Genomic DNA, 22,050 nt, shown 5'->3' on the forward strand with positions numbered 1-22,050 from the left:
TCTCTACCTTTCTCTCTCTCTCTCTCTCTGGTTGCTGCTCTCTCTCTCTCTCTCTCTCTCTCTCCCCCTCTCTCCTCTCTCTCTCTCTCTCTGGTTGCTGCTCTCTCTCTCCCCCCCCTCTCTCTCTCTCTCTCTCTCTCTCTCTCTCTGGTTGCTGCTCTCTCTCTCTCTCCTCTCTCTCTCTCTCTCTGGTTGCTGCTGCTCTCTGTTCAGTGTTCACTTCTCGTCACATCGCTTCGGAGGCTGTTGGAGAGAGGACAGAGGATAAACGTTGCTGTCGGTACCGGATTAGACCCCAGAAGGAGGCAGAGGATGCTCCGGTGATTTCCCGACACCCACCACCTCTTCACCACCTCCTCTTCATCACTTCAGTCTCGGAACCTTATCAAGACTGTTCTGTCTATCATCTCTTATTATTCATCATCTCTCCTGGTTGGTTTGGTGTTTTTTCCTCTGCGCTCCAGCAGGATCAGAAACAGGAGAAAGAACATTTGGGGTTGTTTTCTTTACCCTCTCTTTTCCAGAACAGAAAACAAACTGGGTTTTCAATCAGTGGATGTGTTAGAAGGACATCTGAGAGAAGAAGCAATACTTGTTGAGAGAAGTGATCCTTTTCGTCTGGCTTGTATGTAGCCTATTGGGGGATTTTCCTTTGGAGAGACGGAGCTGCGCACGGAGTCTCTCACTTCCAAGGTAAGGACCGCTTCACTTAAAGGACTGGGATGTTTCTACCTCAACACATTACAACACATTACAGACCCATTCATCTGTTTTCTCCTCCTCAGTCAGTCTGCTTCTCACTGCAGAGGTTGTTAATGAGCGTAAAACAGGCGAGAGACCGAAGTGAAATGATGCAGCTGGAGAGATTGTGGGTCGACTCTGGATTAATCCAAACACAGGGTTGTCACATATATAGAGAAAAAAGGCCACTGTGAGAGGATGTCGGACTTTTATTTTTATATTTGAGCAAATTTGCTCCTTATTTATAAGGATTAAAGGTGCGAAACCCCACAGAGCCTTTGCGCATTAGTACCAGTATGAGTGTGTGTGTGTTGTGCATGCTGGCTGTAACAGGGCAGACTTTCTCCACTGGATGACGGTTGGATTTCTGCGGTTTTCACTCTATTTTCCTCACATTTCCAGCATTTCTGCAATTTTGGAAGTACCAATATGAGTGTGTGTGTGTTGTGCATGCTGGCTGTAACAGGGCAGACTCTCTGCGCTCCTCGGTTCCACTGGATGACGGTTGGATTTCTGCGGTTTTCACTGCATTTCCAGCGCATTTCTGCATTTTTTGCGCTCGTTTTGGCGTGTGTGTGCGCGTCTTGCGAGCGTGCATTCGTGCATTCGTGTGCGCGTCCGACAGTGTGTGTGTGTGTGTCTGGCCACGTATATATATAGAGGCTATTATCTCAGTGGAGGCTCTCTTTTCTTTCCTCCGGTCCTGTCTCGGTGCGTAAAACGGCGACGCACAACTTTTCTTTGCATCACCGTCAACAGCTCAGCTCGGTGCTCGGTGCGCGTTTAAAACACACAGCCCTATCATGCATGCATTAGCATTACCGTGACTGAAAACACATGAACCTCTGCAATGTTTTGAATCAATGACAACCATTAAAGCATTAAATGGCAATATGAAAAGTGTTCATGCATTGAGAGCAGGACACACCTCATTTCCTTTTCAGTTTATTTGAAGGGGAGATAATGCAAATCACATCATTCATAACGAAGTCCATTCACTCAATCACTCCAATAATTCAACAGCGTTTTACCTCATGCATTTCACATCATGTTCAGTTTAGAGTTTTACACTTTAAATCATCAACTTCAACCTCTGATTTAATTTATTTTTCAGTCTTTACACAGTTGACTTCCCTCCGCAGAGCTAATTATTCTTATACTTTGTGGAATTAACATCTTGAAATGTGAGAATCCCTAAAGACTGGTTTAGTATTCAGTCCATTTGAATACTTCAACCCGATCTCTCCATGCAGCGCTGGAGAAAACTGCATTAAAACTGCATCCAGATGACTTTGCCCGTCGGGTCATCCAGGCACATTCTGCACTCAATTAGGTCACATCTGATCATCTGATTATTAATTGTTGCACATATCATATCTACTGAAGTCTTCTGGAGACGTGCCCTTTGCTGCTTGAGTGTGTGTGTGTAGGACTGATTATGAATAATTATGGATGTATGGAGTACTGAGCTGCTGCTGAGTCGATTTTTAACGGAAAGTAAGTGAGATATATCGGTGTATAATTTGAGCAGCTGCAATTCCGCTGCGTTTTCATTCAATGGGGGAGGAAAGAGAGAGAGGGGGGGAGAGAGAGATGGAAGAGAGAGAGAGGGAGAGAGAGAGAGAGAGAGAGAGAGAGAGAGAGAGGCGTTGACTGTGCAGTCTTTGGTATTCATGGCACAGCTCAAGATTGCTGCTCTCAAGCAGGCAATAATATCTCCCCCTCTCTCTCCTTCTGTCTCCCACACTGTTGCTCTGAAATGTCTCCCACCTCCTCTACCTCTCTTCTGCTCCTTCTGCATTTCATCTCCCTCCTCTCTCTCTCTCTCTCCTTCTCCTCCCATCTCTCCTCTCCTCTGACTCTCTCTCGGTTCAGTCTTGTGGGAGCCATTGAGAAAAATCATTTGCTGTTGTTGTATTTCATCCGACAGGGGGGTTCTTAGCAGCCAGGCTCGGCTGGCTTTGCACTGCTGTTTCGTTGCAGTGTTTAAAAAAAAATAAACTCTACAGTCAACAACAGAGAGAGATATGCACAGAGACTCTTCAGAGGCACTATAGCTCCAGTTTGTTAAATAGAAAAATAGTTTCTTGTGCTCCGTTATCACAGGTGAAACGCCTCCAGTTTCTCGTGTTGGAGCAGTGTTGTTGTGCTTTTCCTCCACATTTCCTTATTATATGGTTACTTTTCAGGCAGCTCTTCACCCCTGTATTTAACGAATTAATCTACAGACCAGTCAACATTGTCGAGAAGAAACACATAATCCCACTTCTTCTTCTTCTTTTTTGGTTGTATGAGTTTGCTTTGTGGTTCAGTGGCCTCTCAAAAAGACACATCACAAGTAAAGAATGTCCCCACATTTTGTTTCCAGTGTTGAATTGCTGCTTCTTAGCATCAGAGCCTTCTTCACTAAAGGCCTTCTTGTAAATAAGCACCACAGTATCGGCCCATTTGTGCTTGAGGACGTTTGCTTAATTCACTAATTAATTCTTCTAGCTACAGTATTTCAGTCACTCAGTAATTCAGTTTGGAGAGAGAGGAGAGAGAGGAGAGAGGATCAAGAGGAGCTGGGGAGGAAATTAAGAGGAAGAGGAGACGAGAGGAGGAACAAGCAGGCAGAGCATGACTCCTATCAGAATGTGAGGGGGAGGAGGAGGAGGAAAGAAGAGGAGGGCAGCGTGACTTCTATCAGCGCTGTATTTCATCTCACTCTTTGAGAGCCGCTGCTGTCTGAGCTGAAAAGAGACCTGCAGCCCGAAACTGTTCGTCTTCACTTAGGAACGAACAGCTATAGCTCCCCTTTCAGTTCCCATAGAAAGCAGTGGTGGCTTTGTGTCTGGGAAAGTGATTGTGTACTTTAAAAAGCAGGGCAGAAACTCATCGTTGTGCTATTTATGGTGAGCGGTATACACAGAAAACCTGGCTTGGATGAGAGATGAAAGCAGTGTGTGTGTGTGTGTGTGTGAGGGTATCAGATATTTTTTACTGATGTTCAGACAAATAAATCGGCGCAGAAAGTGACAGAAATGACGTCAGATTTGTTGGAAGCCATGGAAATGTTCTGCTCCTTAGAGTTCAAACTGTGAACGTGTACATTCCTTCAGCTATGTGTTTGAAAGGACACAACGAGGACAGTGAATGATGTTCAAACTGGGCTGAAACACTCCAATGAAGGTTACATAATGGTATACAATAAGTTGTAATGAGTCGTGGTTAATAGCTCCGTATTGATTGTAGTCTCTTCAGGCATTTCTCCGTGTCATCTTTTAGCAAAGAGAATTCATTTGAAATCTTAATGTTCTTTACATCGATCGACTTTGCAGACAAAAGCAAATGACATCTGCAGGTGAGGATTGTAAAACACATAAAACATTCATAGATGTGTCATGGTTTTTACTTGACTCGCCGTGAGACACTTCTAAAGTTCTTTTAAAGATCTCATAGCCAAAGTTGTGTTGATTTTTCCACATTCTGTATTCTTGAAATGCGCCCGACTGAATTTGAAAAAGCCTCTCCAAGTGGAATGAGTTTAAAAGCAACTTAATGCAAAACACTACTGACGTAGCTCACCAGGGAGGCAGCGAGATAGAGGGATTAATTTATTACACTGTAATCGTTATATTTATATTTAATTAGGAGCCAGCTGCTCCATTCTCATAAAGCCTGGTTATTGTAGACTTGTTTCTGAAAGAGAGAGGCTGGAAAGAGAAACGGAGGGGAGATGTTGAAGATGAGGAGACAGAATTCAAAGAGAAGTGAAGTGAAGAGGAGAATATGAATGAGATCAGAGCTGTTCCAGGTGACGACAGAGGGAGCTGTTGGGCTTCGCTGCAGCGACGGCTGATCTGCTCTCTCTCTCTTCTTTCTCGGAGAGAGCCGGTCAGAGAGATGGAGAGGTAGTTAGGCTCCCCAGGGATGCAGGATTCAATCTGCACACCCCAAACACACGTCTAGTCTGTCTGGATAAGCATGTCCACTGTGACTGGCTTCTGTTACCTTCGGGTGGGGGGTTGTGTTTTTCTCTTTTGCTTTCCCCCCCGGTCCCTATAGGTCCACGGGTTGGACAGAAAACAGTCAGTCTAGCAGACAACTACTCAAACCTCAGCTGTTGACTTTATATTTGATCCGTCTCAACCTCTTCATGCACCGAGCTCTCCTTCAGCTCTTCATCTTCATCTTCCTGCCCTCCTCTCCTTCTCTAATTCAAGACAACACACAGCGGGAAGCCAGGTAGATGTTACACTGATTTATAATTTCCCATGGCAGTGTGATTGGATTATAACTCTAATCTCCAGCCTCAACCAGATTAAATGACGGAGTCAGTAATTAGTGTTTTTTGACCTGTAATCTCTTTACTTGCCCTCAAGAGAAAAAAAGACAGTGGCTGATTTGTTTGGATTTAACGAGGAGGGGTATACGGTGGGGTCGGGGGGGTTTCCTGGTGCATGAGAGGAGGACAGGTGGTTCGCTGTTGTTGACTCAGTTTCCTGGCGGTATAATGTGCTGGGTTTAGTTTCCTAGGCCTTTAAGCACGGAGGTTTGTATGTTTCTTTTTCTTGCGCTCATGTGGTTTCAGTTAGTCCGCCATGCGTTCTACATTCCTGTGACATGAAAGTTAGAGTGCATGAACAGGAGAAGCCAAGTTACACACACAACCAAACAAGGGTTTAATAAATAGATGTAGACAGCCTATTATTGCTATTAATCACATAAAAACGGTGTGTTTTAGTCCAAATTTTTCCAAACTAGAGTTAAAGGTTTTCTATACAATATTCAGAGCATTAATATAGCAGCAATATGTAAATATATAGAGGCGTAATGTCTACCTGAGCAGAGAATGAAGTCACTCTCCCTCTGTGTGTTATAATCAGAGCTTCTCTGTGCTTTGTTGACACAGCCGGGCCGGCCACGCGTGCATGTTAGTGCATGTGAGCATGCCCCACTGGCTAGCTCACGGCTGCCGCTTTGCACTGCGCTCATACGGCGGTTACAGCTGATAACGCCTTCCCCCAAAGAACGTATATTGCTAAGAAGTAAAAGTAAATTGTTCGTTCCATCGCACCATCAGCGCCCAGCAGCAGAGCTACACTTCCGACTGAATTTCAGACTGAAAGTGACTACCGGACGCCAGTAAAACGTCCGCCTATAAAGTGCTGCACAAAAGAAAAACTAAATTATTTCTATTCTATTGTCATATTCTACAGAAACGGTCTGAGTTGAGCAATAAAATATTATAAATATAACAAGTGTTTTCAGTCCAAAATGGCGTCAGCAGTAAAAAAAAATAGTTTCATCTCTTTGCTTCTATACTCTTTGGCGTCCTGGGAAGCCGTGGTGGAAGCGTAGAACTCACCCTCTGGTTCCCCCCCGGGTTAACACTGTTAGCGCTGTTAGCACCGCTAGCTGTCGCCTTGTTGAGAGCCGCGCGGAGGCAATAGAAATGCTCTCAATTCCATATTTAGCACCTTATAAACATGTTAGACACCATGCAGACTGAGATGAATGATTGTTTATCCGTGTTTATGATATTTTGAGGGTGTTTTCTTGCATCCTGCATGCTGGTATTTAATCTCATCCGTGTAACCCTGAAAAAGGACGAAGAAAATGAATAAAATGAAACATCAAACTCGGAGTCATTAAGCTGAATACTTTTCATTTTTGGGCACAGAAACAAAACCAGTGACAGCGTAATTCATGAATAAATGTCCCGTGCTCTCATTATGTGATGAGGAAAGTCACATTGAAGTCATTTTAAGTAGCGCATGTATAAGCTGGATGGATGCATTTAAGGGACTCGCGACACAAATAATACCAGAACACAACAAGGACGCCACTTATAGCAATTAACAAAGAGCATGCGGCGGCGGAGGAGCACTCCGGCATCAATTAAATGTCGACTTTTAAAACTGATTTGCTTTTTTAATCGCCTCTCACCCTGAGAACATAACGCCTGAAGCTGCTGCAGAGATGCGTTGGCTTCTTAATGTTAAAGCTGTGTCGGTGTGCTCTTCAGTTGGCGTGACCTTTTGTCCCCAACACGAAGAGAGCGCCGACTTGTGCAGAACAGAACACGCCGTGTGGATTTTACAGCCCGATGATGAGACTGTGGTGACGAACCCGGATCAATGTTAATTTAGGATTAACGAGCGATTTCATTGGATTTCGCTATTGATGATCAGAATACAGCGTCGACGGGGTTATTGATCGGATCAGAATGAGAATTGATTACTCCAGATAGAGAGCGATATTGATCAGAGCACCTCGTGTTTGTTTATGTGCACGTGTGCACGTATAAGCTTTCTCTTCCACAAATGCATGACATTTTGCAGGTGGCTATATATGGTGTGGATCTTTGTGTGTGTGAGTGTATTAGAGAGAGAGAGAGAGAGAGAGAGAGAGAGAGAGAGAGAGAGAGCATATCTGTGTAATCCAGTGTAATTTGTTTTCTGTGACAGTCGTTAGGTGCAGTCAGGTGGTTCGTGGTCTCATGACGCCGGTCACATGAGAGAAAGAAAAGCAAGGTTGTTTTTTTTTACTGCCATTTTTAACTGCATTTTTTTCTGCGTTAGTAGACAGTATTCAGCAGAGAGAGAGGGAGAGACACTGAAAAACACTGAAGGAGAGAGAGAAAGAGAGGAGATACACGATGAAGGTCAACAACAAAGTTCATCTCACGTATGAATTTAAAGTTCCATCAGTTTGGGAATAAAAAAAAAAACTACTCCAGCTCGGGGTCAATGAAATTTGGGGGAGGGTTGTTTTAATGCCAATTAATAATTCACAGCTGAAAGGCTTCTGGTCTGACACATTCTGGTATGAAGCTCGCTGGAGTCAGTAAGAAAGGAAGGAGGAAATAGAGGCTAGTTTCTGTGTGAGCGGGTCAAGGAGAGATTTAATGAGTCGTTTGCTTCTCATTATTCAGAAGAATAATTAACAATGTGTGTGTGTGTGTGTGTGTGTGTGTGTATGTGTGTGTGTGATCATTTTCTCTTTGGAGCCACCAGTGAAGCGGTCATTCATATTCAATCTCTCTCTCTTTCTCTACTGTCTTTCTCCTCTCATCCTATTATTCCCACACATTCTCTGCAGCCAAAGATTATTTTATTATTGATTCATTGTGTGTTTCATTCAAACATTCAGTTTATAAAATGCATTAAAACAGTGACAAAAATGTCCATCACAACCTCCGAGAAACCCAAATTGCTGTTGAACAAATTATTGATTATCAAAGTTTTTCAGTCAACTCAACTCCTTCATCTATTTATCTTTCTCTCTCTCCATCACCTCCATTGCTCTATCGTTCCTCTCCACTAAGCTTGCCAGTATGTGGACACACACACACACAGGTTAGAGTGTGTATCTGCAGACGGTGTGTTGTGGATTACCATATTTAACATGGTTATGTTAATTGTAGCGAGCTAATTTTGCTGATGGGACACATTTGTAAAGGTGAACACTATATGGACAGACGGGTGTAGCCTCAAGTTACAGTGTGTGAGTTTCTGTTGGCATAGTGTGTATATATGCATGCATTCATATCATTCATGTCACCTGTAAACAGAATATATTTTGTGCACAGACACACGTGTTGTTGAAACCAGAAGCTGAACTTGTCATAAGGCTGAAATAAGACAGACATACATACATACTGTATAACGTCAGTGGTCTTCATATGCTGCATAGAGCTTATCTGATTAACAGCAGGGTTGGATAGAGGACTCTGCATCGTAGGGGTTCATGAAGAGACGGTGGCTCACCGGTCTAAAATAAAAGATCCAACTGTGACCTCCGTCTTCTCAAGAACATTCGTCATACGTCCCTCCACGCACATCTTGCCTTTGTTTTGCCACTAACAAGAAAGTGAGAAATTAAATTGAATGGCGCAGAGCACAGAGGACAGAAATAGCAGCATAATGAACATCCCTAACACATAGCATGCACGACAAATTGTTATGATGTGTGGTGTCCGATGTCACGGCGGGGATGAGGGGGGCTCCGGCGCCGAGTTGTAAAAACTTTCTCTCTGGAAATAAATGGCCTAATCTCCGTGCTTATAGCCTCTCTGCTTTTTTTTCTAACTACATTATTTATTTAGCATCTTTAGCTTCCCATTGTGAGAGAAGCATTCTCTGATATTTCCTTCAGTGTTTCCTACTAAAGAAAAAGCCTTCAGTGCTTTGTGCTTTGTGTCGTGCCCTCAGAGGAGCCACAAGAGTTATGGCAATAACATCTGTACCGATTTACCGACAAAAATCATTTTGTTGGTTGTATTATTTTGAGAAATGTCACGAAAATAGAGTCATGGCAACCAATTTCTCAAGCAAGAGAGTGGTTTGTTTGTCCTGTCTGCTGGTGTTTGGAGCTTGTTATGACAGTCTGACTAAGAGAAGTAGAGGCTCATTCTTTCGCTTGCATCGTGGTGTGTAGGAGTGGGTGTTGGGTAATGGGATTTTTACCCGTGATTCACGTGTGTTTAGAAGCAAATAAAATGTCACGAAACACAGTCAAAATTCATGTTTTTGTTCATATTTGGACAGCGACGAGATATGAGGAGGAAATGTTTCCAGAAAGACTGTGTGTATCAGTATCACGTGGATCAGGCTGTTCTCATACACCGTCCATAGCTGTACCTATAAAAAGTAATGCACCATATATACTGTTTGTTTATATCCCACAAAATCATTTTGTATTTATTGTACGTAATCGTGAACCAGGAAATACAAAGAGCGACAAACGCTGGAGGTCGGGGGCGATGGATGGATCCAAAAACACCAGACTTCCACCCTTGTGTGAAACCAGAAGTCTCGTTGCCTAAATCTCCCCAAGTTGTTTCCTGTGAAGCCAGACGTTAATTTTGAAGAGACTGTATGCTTGTAACGAGTGGAACTTGACACGTGTTGCTGTATACGAAAAATGAAGAATAACTTTCCGTAAGATATCATGTGAACTGTTGTATGAGGCAGGCTGGTCTCAAACACTGTTTGTAGCTACATCTACAAAAGGTAATGCACTGAAATTCATATATATATCCCACAGAATGTAATTCAGGTAATTGTGAACCAGGAAAGATAAAGGTCAGTGAACGCCGCGTAGGGAGGAGGTCGGGCTGGATGGGTGGGACTAAAACTCTCAGACTTTTGTCCAGGAGACCGGCGTCCGTGTCCGTATTTGTCACCTAACTTACGTACTTAAGTAACTCCACTTCCGGTGATATTTTGAGCCAAACCACAATCTTTTTCCAACACCTAATCAAGTGGTTTTGTTGCCTAAACCTAAGCAAGTTGTTTCTTGTTAAGACAGAAGTTTATTTTGAAAAAACTGTGTGCATGTAACGAGCAGAATTTGACACGTGTTGTTGGACATTCGTAGGAGAACGCACGAAAAATGAGGACTAACTTCTCATAAGATATCACACGAGTCGTTGTGTGAGGATACACTGCCTGGATGGATATGAGAAGAGGCTTCTTAGTCACACATATTCTAATGTTTCAAAGTGTGTATGTGCATTTCTAGCATTAAACCACTCAGCATGCTGGCGAGGCCTGCTCTTGATGTCAAAGCAACGCTTTGATCACACTGGGACTTATCGAGTAGTTCTCATCCTCTCCTGTCTCGTCCTCTCTCTCTCTCTCTCTCTCTCCTTCCTCCCCTATCCTCTCTTCTTATCTATCCTCCCCTTCCTCTTCCCTCAGCCGCCCCCCCACTCTCTTCTGTATTTATAACCAGCTGTGCTGTAGATAGACGCAACACAGTCACTCACCTGAAACATTTCCAAAAATAAACTTGAGTTGTATTAATAAATATACAACATGACATAGTTAGGAATATCTGCTTTCTGCTGTTATCACTTCATATCATATCTGCTTAAATGAAGCATCAGAGGGATCGTCAAATTCATCCATGCATTGCTATTTTTCCATCACATAATAAGTATGTTCCTCACTGATGCAGCTCTGCGGATGTGAAGGTGTGCTCTGAAAGATAATGTGCTCTGTGTCTCCTGCGTCCCTTCACACACTCTGAAGAGGCCTTGATGTTATATAACCGCCGTCTTAGTCCGAGACTAAACACACAAACACGAGTGTACGCTTTATGATATGATGGTGTAGTGGCAGATGATGACTCATGCACATACAGAAGAGGGAGAGAAATGGAGATAACCGTGCACTCTGACACACACACACAAAGCATGTTTTCCTTTCTACAAGACTTTGCATTACTGCAAGGTTGACCTCTTTACCATAATAACCTCTCTCCCTCCGTCTCTCTCTGTGTATGTTGCTTTATTCTCTCTCTCTGCTATCACTAACTCCCACACTCCCTTTTAGCATCTTTCCTCCTTTTTCTGACCCTGTGATTCTGTTCCTTCTCTCTCTCTCTCTCTCTCTCTCTCTCTCGAGCCATGCTTCATTGAGCGTGACACTTTTAATGGTGTAATATGATTGAATATGACTGCTGCTTCTTCATTGAACAGTATTAATTTCACTTTTTTTTCCATGCGAGCGGCTTGACTCCAGTATATTTATTCGTCGGCTCTATGCCTTAATCCCATGACTCACACTTAATAGAGCAGCATATAAAGCAACCTCTCTCTCTCTTTCTTATTTTTCATTCCGTCATCTGTCCATAAGGTTTGGTTGCTGCTTCTCTCATCTCTATCTTCTATAAATCTTCTTCTAAATAGTCTCAATTTCTCATTCTCTGTCCGTCTTTATCTCTAGCTTCCACAGTCTCTTTAGGTTTCAGTTGCAGCTGTGACAGCGTTGACCTTTCCGGTGAAAGGAGAAGCAGTGAGCGACAGATATAGCCTCCTCTAGGACTGGCTAATTGTTATTTCACTATAGAAAGCTCTAGCTATATATAGGGAAATGTGAAAGAGCTGATACAAGGCAGATCTTGACACTGACACCTTTCATCACACTGCTAATGTATGAAGTATAATTAACATTTACAATTCAAAAGGAAGGATTTCGAAAAACACAGTTGATTTTGCCCTTTAAACCTGGATGAGTGTGTGAGTGAGCTGTGAACGACGTGGTGCCGATCACTTTGTGTTTCAGCAGGTGTTACTACGGCTGAATGTTTCACTCTGGAAAATAACACTTTACTAAACTCATCTGACAGGTTGGAGAAACAAAAACACTCATTTCACAGTGATTATCATTAAATATTGTTTTTAATCAGGCTGCTCTCATACAATGTTCATAGCTATACCTACAGTAAGTAGGTGGGCTGGACGGGTGGGTCCAAAAATATCAGACTTTCACCCAGGAGACCGACGTTCGTGTCCCGTCTGAAACCAGAAGTCAAATGTCACACGAAAATTAATCTCGTCAGGCTCCAAATAATGCGTTTGTGTCCGGCTCGCCAGACAACGGACCAATCAGCATCCTGTCAGTAGCTACTGCAGCTATGGGTGTGGCTTAAGTGTGTGGGACTGGTGAGACAATAGCGTGAGACGCCACAGAGAGCGTAGATGCTGCAATAGCATCAGTTCTATCAGAACTGGAGAGTATTTCTTCATTGAAAGAAGAACAAAGAACGACACTGAATGTGTAAAGTACGGTGACGTTTTCGCCTTCAGTTAGTTCCGCTTTTGTTAGTTTGATTGACAGATGGTTCATCCAATCACCTGCTAAGTATGTTTTGAAAGTGCCTGCACTTTTCCATACAGTTTCCAATGACGGCTTCCCGTCTGACTGGGTCAGGTCAGCAGGGCCTGTGGTCTAAGAGGAGTCATGGTGTGGCATCGCTCATACCATTAGTATCGGAACATGCAAGTTTCATTCATTGTGCTCGCTGGTGTTTGCCCGCTTCTTTGATTCATAGCATGATAAGCCGCTAGCTTTAATCTGTAGCATACATGCTAGCCTGCAAACTAGTTAGTAAGCTAGTTTCAGTGAGCTGCTGGCCAGTCCAGTCGATCAGCAGAGAACCAGACTGACCGCTGAACCAAGCCGCTATTTGAGAAAGAGGAGGTGGTGGCAGGCGGGGGCCAGCAGGAAGTGAGGCAGGAGCGGCTGATGAGAACGGAGAGCCGCCGAGCTGCAGGAGCTGCAGCGGCTCTCCGCAGCAACAGCTGAGACAGCAGTTATATGTTAAATGAGTACATTAATAAAATCATAATAAAGTAGTATTTCTGGTGCCGACCAGTGAGAGCAGCAACGTCTAATCGACTAGTCCACTAATCACGCTCATCCATATTTAAAATGTGTAAAGATCCAGTTTAGTTAGTTATTTTTAAATGCTGTGAAGTAGCAGAAGTTGCTTGGAGCCATTTTCATTCATCATATGTGTTTTCGGTGTTTATGTGGAGTGACATCGAATTTGTCAGCGCCGTGTTTATTTTTATTGTGATGTTATGAAAGCAAACGCCATCAACACGGTTTATATTCTACTGGCAAGGTTGAACTAACAAGGTCACCGGGTGTGTGTGTGTGTGTGTGTGTGTGTGCGCATGCCACTCCAATGTGCCCGTGCATGTGTTTTCACATACTGGTGCTGAAGCTGACCATGCAAGGTCAGCGTGTAGTCTGTGTACGTGTGTGTGCACACATGCCCCCGTTCACCTGAGCATCACCAGATCAACAAATACACGTTGTTTCAGGCAGTCTGTCTGCATGTGTCCGTGTCACCTTAAGGTGAGATATGCACATTCACCCTGAGCTCTGTGTGTGTGTGTGTGTGTGTGCATGGTGCGTTGTGCTCTTATCTTTATGAGAACCAGGTGTCTTCAGAACCAGAGAAAGACCTGAGATTTCCTCCAAAGAGCAGACGATGTTTTAGTTGTTTAGTTAGATGAAGCATTAGGTTGAGTTTACGTTTGGTGGATCTAGTCTAAGGAAAGTCCTTAACAGTATGCTGTAATACTAGTACGAAGATGTGTGTATGTATATGTGTGTGTGTGCACACGAGGGCAGGCATACATCACCGCTCGTCTAGACAGCTGTTTTGACCTTTTCTTCATATGAGGAGATCGTCCTGATGTTTTATTCACGGAGCAGCATGCTAATATTTTATTCAACAAGGCAATGCACCAATCTTTAAGAGCAGATTAGAGCAACAAGAGCTGCGTGTCATCAGGTTTCACTCTCCAGATGAAAAGAAATATATCAAAAGAAAATATATTGCTGTGACATTTGGAGGCGAGAAAAGCTCCTCTCATTTGCGAGGATTTCCATTTGCTGTTTATCCTTCAGATACAGCGCGTGTGTCTGCTGCACTGATTCCGAGCAACAAGTGCAGCTGGTGTTGAGTACGAGGTTCAGAAATATTAACTCTCAACTACAAGGTGTAGCTTTAAGCTACCCATTTCATGAAACATAATTCATTTTAAACCAATGCAAACGTATGGTCAGTCAAATCTAAAAAAAGGGAGCAAATACGTTTTTCCAGATGGTTGTCTGCAGACAAACATGCATCAGTTTTGGGGGATCGTAGTTGAGATATGTGATTCATACGGGGGTCTTTGGTTGGAGGGAAGTCTGAGAACCAACAGCGCAGGCTTATTGAGGTATGTGATTGCAGCTCAGGACAACAAAGGGCTCTCTGTGTCAACCTGGAGGAAGAAGGGAGGGGATCTGGCTTCAACAACCATGTGGGGCTGACAGAGGAGGGGGGGGGGTTATTATCAAGTATCCAGCACGTCCGTGCATTGGTTTGGAGCGGCATGACGGGAACAAAAAACAGGGAGGGAAATGAGAGAGCAGCGGGGATCGTTTTGCAGGGGAGGATGTTTTGGCATAATGACCCCAGTGTCCTCCAGATTGTCATTGAGTCGAGTGTTTCTCGGTGGTTGTCGGGTGAGAGGTGGGGGGGGCGATTTAGAGAGATAATTAGGATCATTACACATGCATGGTGGGTGTAATGGTCCGCAACATTGCTGATCAATTCCTCCCTCTTACCTCCACCATGAACCACCCCTCCTGTTCCCGTCAACTCACCACAACACATCCATCTCTACTTTATTCCAGAATAAGTTATTCACCAAATTGACAAAGAAAAAGAGTAATGGCTTCTTTTTGTGATATATAATGTTTAAGTCAAAGGTTGTCTATATTTTCAAGCCAAACCCTGCAAGTACACATATCACATACGGATCAATACCGTGTTGAAATGAAGCCCTTCAAGCGTTTATTGTGTGAAGTGTTTGTATTTGGTGCGTCAGCGACAGGATTGAAAGGTCAAATCAATCGAGAATCCAACCATACTGTAAAACACATGCTTGCTCCTTGTACAGCCACAAATACAAGACATTTTGGGGCTCAACATTAAGGATTCGTAAATCTAGCAGCTCACTTGCCCGATCAGGCAAGTGGAAAGCAACGTTGAACCCTTATATTTATTTACCTTTTTTATGTCCTAGTTTATATTATATATGTCCATAGTCATTTTATTCCATGTTAAGGTGTCTAAAACATTGAACAGCTGATATCAGATAAGAACTATTAAATATTTATGAAGTTATTAGCTATCCTGTGGTCTTTACTTACAAAGGAATAAAGTGTTTGATGATGCACACAATGCTTTGAAATCAAACCCATCATTGCACTTTATCATTATGAATAAAAACCACGTTGAAGCTATAAAACCATTAATGACTTGTAGGTGAACAGATCACGACCCGACTGTGAGCCTGAATGTTCCGTCAGTGAGGTCTCTATGGGCTAATGTGTATGTAAACGGTGTGTGTCAGTTACTGGATAAATGGGATGGGTGGGTGGTGGGGGGTGTACATCCCAGGCTGAAGGGAGGTCTTTAAAGGCTTAGTGGCCTCCACTAAGACCTTGTGTTCTGCCCCTTGCCTCCTCAATAGAGCAGAGCTAATCTGGGTCTGCTTAGGGCTGCTTCTTCCGTCTCTTGGGCGACCGTCTCCCTCCTTCTCTCTCCTTCTCTCTCCTCCTCCTCATCCTCCCTTTACCATCTCAACCTAAGCGACTCACTGTCCCGCTCAAGGACACTTTGACTGGACACGCTGGATGCTGATGCACATATATATTGCAGTGAAAAAAAAGTGCTGACCTTTGAGCCAGATGTGTCTGTCAAACCACTTGATGAAAACCTGCTGCCAGCGGTGCAGAGGTCTCCATCAAGCTCAGTCCGTCTGACTCTGACATATGCCTGCCTCTCACCATCATTTTAGTATTTGGCTGTCATGCTTAAGGAGACTCTTTCATTTAGTATATTAACAAAAAATATAGCGTAGAAGCATGTTGAAAGTATCTTTGGATAATCATTTGTGTTTGATGCTGCACCATGCACTCCACGCTAACAACACTTTGATGATTTGTGTGTCGGAAAAGATAACTTCACAAGAAGTCTTCCAAAAGAAACGGTGCTTTTCCTTCAACTCAACTTGTTGAAATTACACTTTTCTACTGAAATGTCTCCATCAGATTGGTGCAAGAATATGTTATTCCAATGAGAATAAAAGTTGTGTCATGTAAATGAATGGATCTCTCTCTCTCTCCATCTCACTATCTCTTCTTTCTGTCTCCCTCGCCGGCTCCCGAGGGTCATGGTGTCAGCTGTTGGACAATAGGACAGCTGTATCCAGATCAGCCAAAGAGCTACAAGCCCCCGGGGGTGGGATTAAGCCAATTAGTAGCTGCCAATCACTGTGACATATCATGGACAGCTCGATCAATACTTGGATGAATGGAGGGAGGGAGGGAAGGACGGATGGAGGCTGGCAGTGACGGGGGGGGCTCGGAGCATGGGTAGATTGAGGATCAAGTTTGGCTGGATGGAGGGATAAAAGGATAGAGAAAGGAAGTCTGGTGGACATTGGAGATTGGGGGGAAGTGAGTAGAGATCAGATGGGTTTTAAGTGGACGGAGGGATAAAAAAAGGGAAATAGAACTACGCCAAACCAGCACTGATTTCTTTTTTTCTCAGCTTGGACTGACGCACTACAGCAAACTAAATAAATGAGAGATGCTGAGAGACAATGTGAGATATTGCTTCTTGAGAAGTCACTGTGATAAAGAACTAGAGATGATTAAAATAGTCCGGAAAATGTAGATGATGTATGCAGGAAGAGAAAATGCAAAAAAAAAAGAGAGGAAAGTGAGCTGAGAGGCGTTTGGGGGGCAAACATGGAGAAAGAAAGAGATAAATAAAGAGCGGTGCTGGAACAGAGCCTCAGCTTGCAACCCCAAGAGACGTTCAAAATGAATAGGTGTGCAAATCAGTCCCCCCCCCCACCCATCTCTCTCTTTCTCCTGATCATCGCTCCCTGTCTCCCATCTGGTTTCCATTAAAGTGTCTGTGAGCGTGTGCGCTGTTTCCCAAAGAGTTTGGTCGGGAGACGTAGAATTTGTTTATCGTGGTTTGGGACATCTGAGGATCTCATCTCCTTCTGACAGCCGAGAGAGGCCCCGATCAATAGGCCTCCTGGAGAGAATGACGGGGAGGGAGGAGGAGGAGGTAGAGGAGGATGTGGGGGTGCTTTGGAGGGAAGGATGCAAAAAAAAGGAGAGGAAATGAGGGGAATAGGGATGCAGATGGTTAATAAAGAAACACGACGTCAAATTCAAGGAAGAAAGATGTGTTGAGTGATTTAGATCAAGAATGAGAATGAATGATATATTTATAGAATACTATGAAGGAGGCGACATGGAGTAGAGTGGAAAAAGGAAGGATGAAGATCTTAAAAAAACGTTGGCACATCTGTCATATCCAGACTATTAGGAAATAATTGAGAATGAACATCTTTCAATAGCAAAAAAACTACTGTTTTGAGCTGATGGAGCTGAATGGACTGTAGAGCTGCAGAATATAGAACCGCTTTGACAGTAAAGGGACGGGGAGGAAGAGAAAAACGAGGAGGGAAAAGAAAGGATGGTGTAAAAACATCCAAACAAATTAAGGATGGGGGAGAAAAGTGGAGGATGCAACGACACAATGGAGACAAAATGGAAAAGGGAATAAATAATGAGGTATTAAAAGATGAATATAAGGATGAGAGAGGGAGAGGGAAAAATGAATAAAAGGCCAGATGAGTGAGGAAAAAGGAGGAAGCAGGACATAATAGCAGAGAAAAGGAGACAGGGAAGAAGAGGAGAGGATGTTGTAGGATGAATATGAAGCTGGGAACATCTGGCATGACTCTCAAAAAAGTTCTTTGGCCTTTCCAGTTTTAAGTGTGTGTGAAAGGAGGGTGATGGGGGGGTGGTGGGGGTTTGTTAGTCTAAAGCAGTGATGCACAAAGACACCAACCAGGCCTGCCACACTCACTTATATACGCCTGGATGGATACGGAGAGAAAGATCGAAGGTTTGAGGAAGAGAGGGGTGGAGATAAAGAGAAGCGATGGATGGAAAGAGGGAGGAGAAGGACAGATGGAGGAGGAGGAGGAGGAGGAGGAGGAGGGGTGTGGAGAGCAGGACGAGGAGGAGGGATTTGTCTTTGATTGATTTACCTCGCTCTCCAAGGCCACAGTCATGTAATCATCAGGAGGATTTTTGATCTGCACTCTTTATGGAAGGCATGTGGCGTCTCTTCAGCTCATTCATGTGTCGGCTCGGAGGCGACGGAGCACCAATAGATATTTTATATCTCTGACACGTTAATAGTCCTCATCGTGACTCTCAGATGTTCATAGAAACAGTTTTTATCCATATAGAAACACATTTTCTATGTTTTAACTCTCAATGAAGCTTCGTTGTTTTTCGTTCTATTTTTCATAACCTCCGAGAATAAGGACTTTTTTTGTGTTATTTAAAATGTATTTTCTCCCTTTAGCATTATTTCAAAAACTCTTAACAAGTGTATTTTCCGCCTGTTTTCACTCTTAAGGACGCTCTGAATAATTCATGGGGTTTCGTCAGTAACATATTGTTCCAACTTTTTTCCAACTCTTGTTTTGTTGATTTCTGTTTGGGATTTTAAATGTGTGCATATAATACGCCGCTGTATATTTTTTAGAATTAATACTTTGATTGATAGAAGAAACCTTTAATATTTAATACTTCTGAAACTTCTGACAACTTTCTCTCTCTTCTCTTTGCATTTAAAACGTGTATTGTGGTCTTTGAGTTCTTAACTGGCGTATTTTCCGCCTGTTTTAACCCTTAAGGAGGCGCTGAATAATTCATTGGGCTGTGCTCCCTCTAGTTTTGCTAATGGGCCAGTCACGAAGCCATACATTTGTAAATGAGGGTAATCCACCTTTATGAGTCCCGGTGCATGTGTGTGTGTGTGTGTGTGTGTGTGTGTGTGTGTGTGAGAGTGTGTGTGTTTAGACGGGTCGGACTCTCAGGTTTTTAAGACAAGGAGCGTTTTGTCCAACAAGAACTTTGGGTTGTGTGTGTGTGTGTATGTGTGTGTTTTAGCTGTCGAGTGCTGAGTGCTGCCAGGATTTGTAGCTGTGCTTCCACAATGACCCTTTCATCCCAAGAACCATCTGATTGTGTGTGTGTGTGTGTGTGTGTGTGTGTGTGTGTGTGTGTGTGTGTGTGTGCGTGCATGGTCGTTCATGCCTCCATGTGTGTGTGTGTGTGTGTGAGTGATTTTAGGCCTCTTTTCTATGCGACCCAATCTCTTTATCTGCCCAGAACAATAAAAGACGGAAGCCTGAAGGCACAGACACAAACGGACTGACGACAGACACAGAGACAGACGGCAGGAAGATAAGCAGACAGACAGACAGACAGACAGACAGACAGACAGACAGACAGACAGAGATGTATAATTCAGGTCACTGGCGTGGCCTCAACACACCAGAGTTTAATAAGTCTGCTTATTATCAGTTTGTTTTCCCGAAAATCCGTTTTTTTTGGGCTCGATGACTGACCACTCAGACTGTTGTTGTTGTCAGACAAATCTTCACTAGGTTGATGGAGTTGAGCTGACAATGCCAGGTACGAAGAGGGGCAAATATGACAAAAAAGTACAACAAAGACTGGGAAAAAGAGAGTGGACTTAAAGATTAGAAACTCCCTCAAGTGGGGGATGATTCAGTGTGATATACGAGCACATCATGCCGATCTGGTTAGACAAGAAAGAACGAGGAAAATGTAAAGTTAAAAGGCTAATAATTAAATACAAAAATTGAATAAAATATTCAACTTCTTTAAGTTTAGTTAACAAGACAAATGTAAAGTTGCATGCTAAAAATGGATGCAATGCAAAATAAATTTACAAGTGTAGTGATCAAGTGGCCATCTCTCTCGCTCATATTGTGGTAGGTAAGGTTGCTTCTTTTGGGCTTGTTTCTATGGACCTGGTTGCTTGTTTCTCTCACGAGATCTGGCAACACACAAACACATCTGTCAATAAAGGCAAAGCCTCTATACCTGCGTCCCTATCTCGCTGTTAACACAGGTGTCCTGAACTTGTAACACAGTCAGAGGCCGACCGGCTATCGCAGCTCTTCTGTCCACCACACGGACTATACTATATGTCTCGCTGAATGCTCCGACAACGATATCCTGTCCAAAATGTGTGTGCTTACCTTTCTAACATGCAACTGACACTCACAGCAATAGCAGAATATGGTAAAATTCATAGATTACAAACAGCAGCAGCGTGCAGCAGCAGTAGGAGGCAGAGCAGCAGGAGAGAAATGAGAGCAAAGCAGTGAAGTAGAAAAGCTTTTTAGCTGCAAGATAAGAGCATATTAGGGCGAGCACTGGTAGGGAAAGACAGGCGTGGTGGTGGTGATGGTTGGCGGGGGGGCTGAAACACTTTATTAGTTCTTGATAAGACGCATTTTCAGCCCAACAAGAATAAGTGAAGACTGGAATGAATGACTGGAGTTGTGATTGGAAAGGTTGTTTCCACCTCAGTTCAAAGACCGATTCCACTCAGATTGTATCTGCAGGAATTAATGTAAAGGAGTGTCGCAGCTTTAGTCAATGCTTCGTAGTCTTTTTCACTGAATCTGAAGAAAATAAAGATGTAAGGGGAAGAGGAAGAAGACGAGGAGGAGGAGATGGAAACAAAAATGGAGAAAGATGAGGAAGAAAGGGTACAAAAAAATGAGAGATGGGGAAGACGAAGAATAGAAAGAAGAAATGAGGCAAAAGGAGAACAAGGAGTGGAAACTCTGGCGGTGCAGGCGTTGCTTGTTCATTGCGGTAGGGACATCTTTGTGTGTGTGTGACGCCAGTTTTCCCAGCTGCGAATAGCCCCGTTGAGACAAACCTGGTCTGACAGCAATCACACACACACACACACACACACACACACACGCACACACACACACACACACACACACACAGACAGACACACACACACACACACACACACACTCCAAACTACCTGCTTTGGGGGGATGCCATTCCCACTTTTTTCTTTCTTTCTTTCTTTCTTTGTTTTTCTCTGCAGACAGATTTTCTTGGCCTCCTCAGACTGCTAATTTGTAGCAGTTTTTCCATCGCTGCTGTGGCCCCCAGTTCCTCGGTGAGTTTGTGTGTGGGTTTGGCAAAAGGGCCGAGCTATTTCTGGCACTCTTGATTGGTTGGACATGCTAAGCAAAGTCTGGGTTTATTCCCCACCGCCGTTTCTCAAATTTCACATATTCTCTTGTTTTTTTCCAACTTTTTTTCCTTCGACTCTCTCTCACTCCTTTTTCTCTTTCTCCTGATTTTAGCTCTGTACTAAACCACATCTGTACTCCGATTACTGAGCAGTGTGTGAAAGAAAGAAGTGACACAATCATTTTTGTTAAATGGCCGATGGTACCAAATCAAAATACGCACTTTTTGAGTGAATAAAGATCAGATTTATCTCAAGAATAGGGAGGATTTGAAAACCAAACAATGAGTTTCAGAGACTTTGTTTCCAGCATTCTGGTAACTTTTAAATATAACAAAATATTAAGTTCACTGCAACAGCATTTTTATGTCAAATAGATCTACTTTTAATTTTACTTTTAAATCTCAGGAAAGAAAACTGAATAATCCGCCGCTCTGACGTGAATCTATTTCAATCTCTGGTATCAGTTTTCATTCATTTTTTTAGTATTTCATTCTCTTAGCTCTGTTTATTTCTCTCCCCGTCTTTCACTCACTGAAGACTCTTTCAGACACAACGTGACAACGGCACCGCTGCGCTCTGAAACTAGAGGGCGATGAAAAATGGGATTCTCCCGGGATAATCGTGAGGGTTGGCAAATATGCTAAAGATACCTGAGGTCGTTGGTTAAAACCTTTACAAACTAGAATGCTAACATTGTGGAAGAACTGAATGACTTTGACTTCCAAAAAAAAAAAAGACAGACGTGCTATCAAAGTAAAAATTGTAAGTTTGTCCACAAAACAAACAGAAACAGTAAATGTGTGATAGCTTTGAGCGAAAAGAGCACTT

General features: G+C 43.2%; 1 protein-coding gene across 2 annotated transcripts in view; it reads left to right on the forward strand.

The window, feature by feature from the left end:
• Window positions 1–211: 211 nt before the first annotated feature.
• cdh11 (cadherin 11, type 2, OB-cadherin (osteoblast)) overlaps window positions 212–22,050 on the forward strand; it is a 106,913-nt gene continuing 85,074 nt past the window's right edge. Inside the window, exon 1 of one of the 2 annotated variants that reach the window (XM_074647381.1) lies at window positions 212–693. The gene's annotated coding sequence lies outside the window, so the exon portion shown is untranslated. The remainder of the gene's footprint in view (window positions 694–22,050) is intronic. The other variant, XM_074647382.1, reaches the window with a different exon arrangement.

This window comes from Sebastes fasciatus, chromosome 9 (assembly GCF_043250625.1).
Source record: "Sebastes fasciatus isolate fSebFas1 chromosome 9, fSebFas1.pri, whole genome shotgun sequence".
NCBI classification, from domain to species: domain Eukaryota; kingdom Metazoa; phylum Chordata; class Actinopteri; order Perciformes; family Sebastidae; genus Sebastes; species Sebastes fasciatus.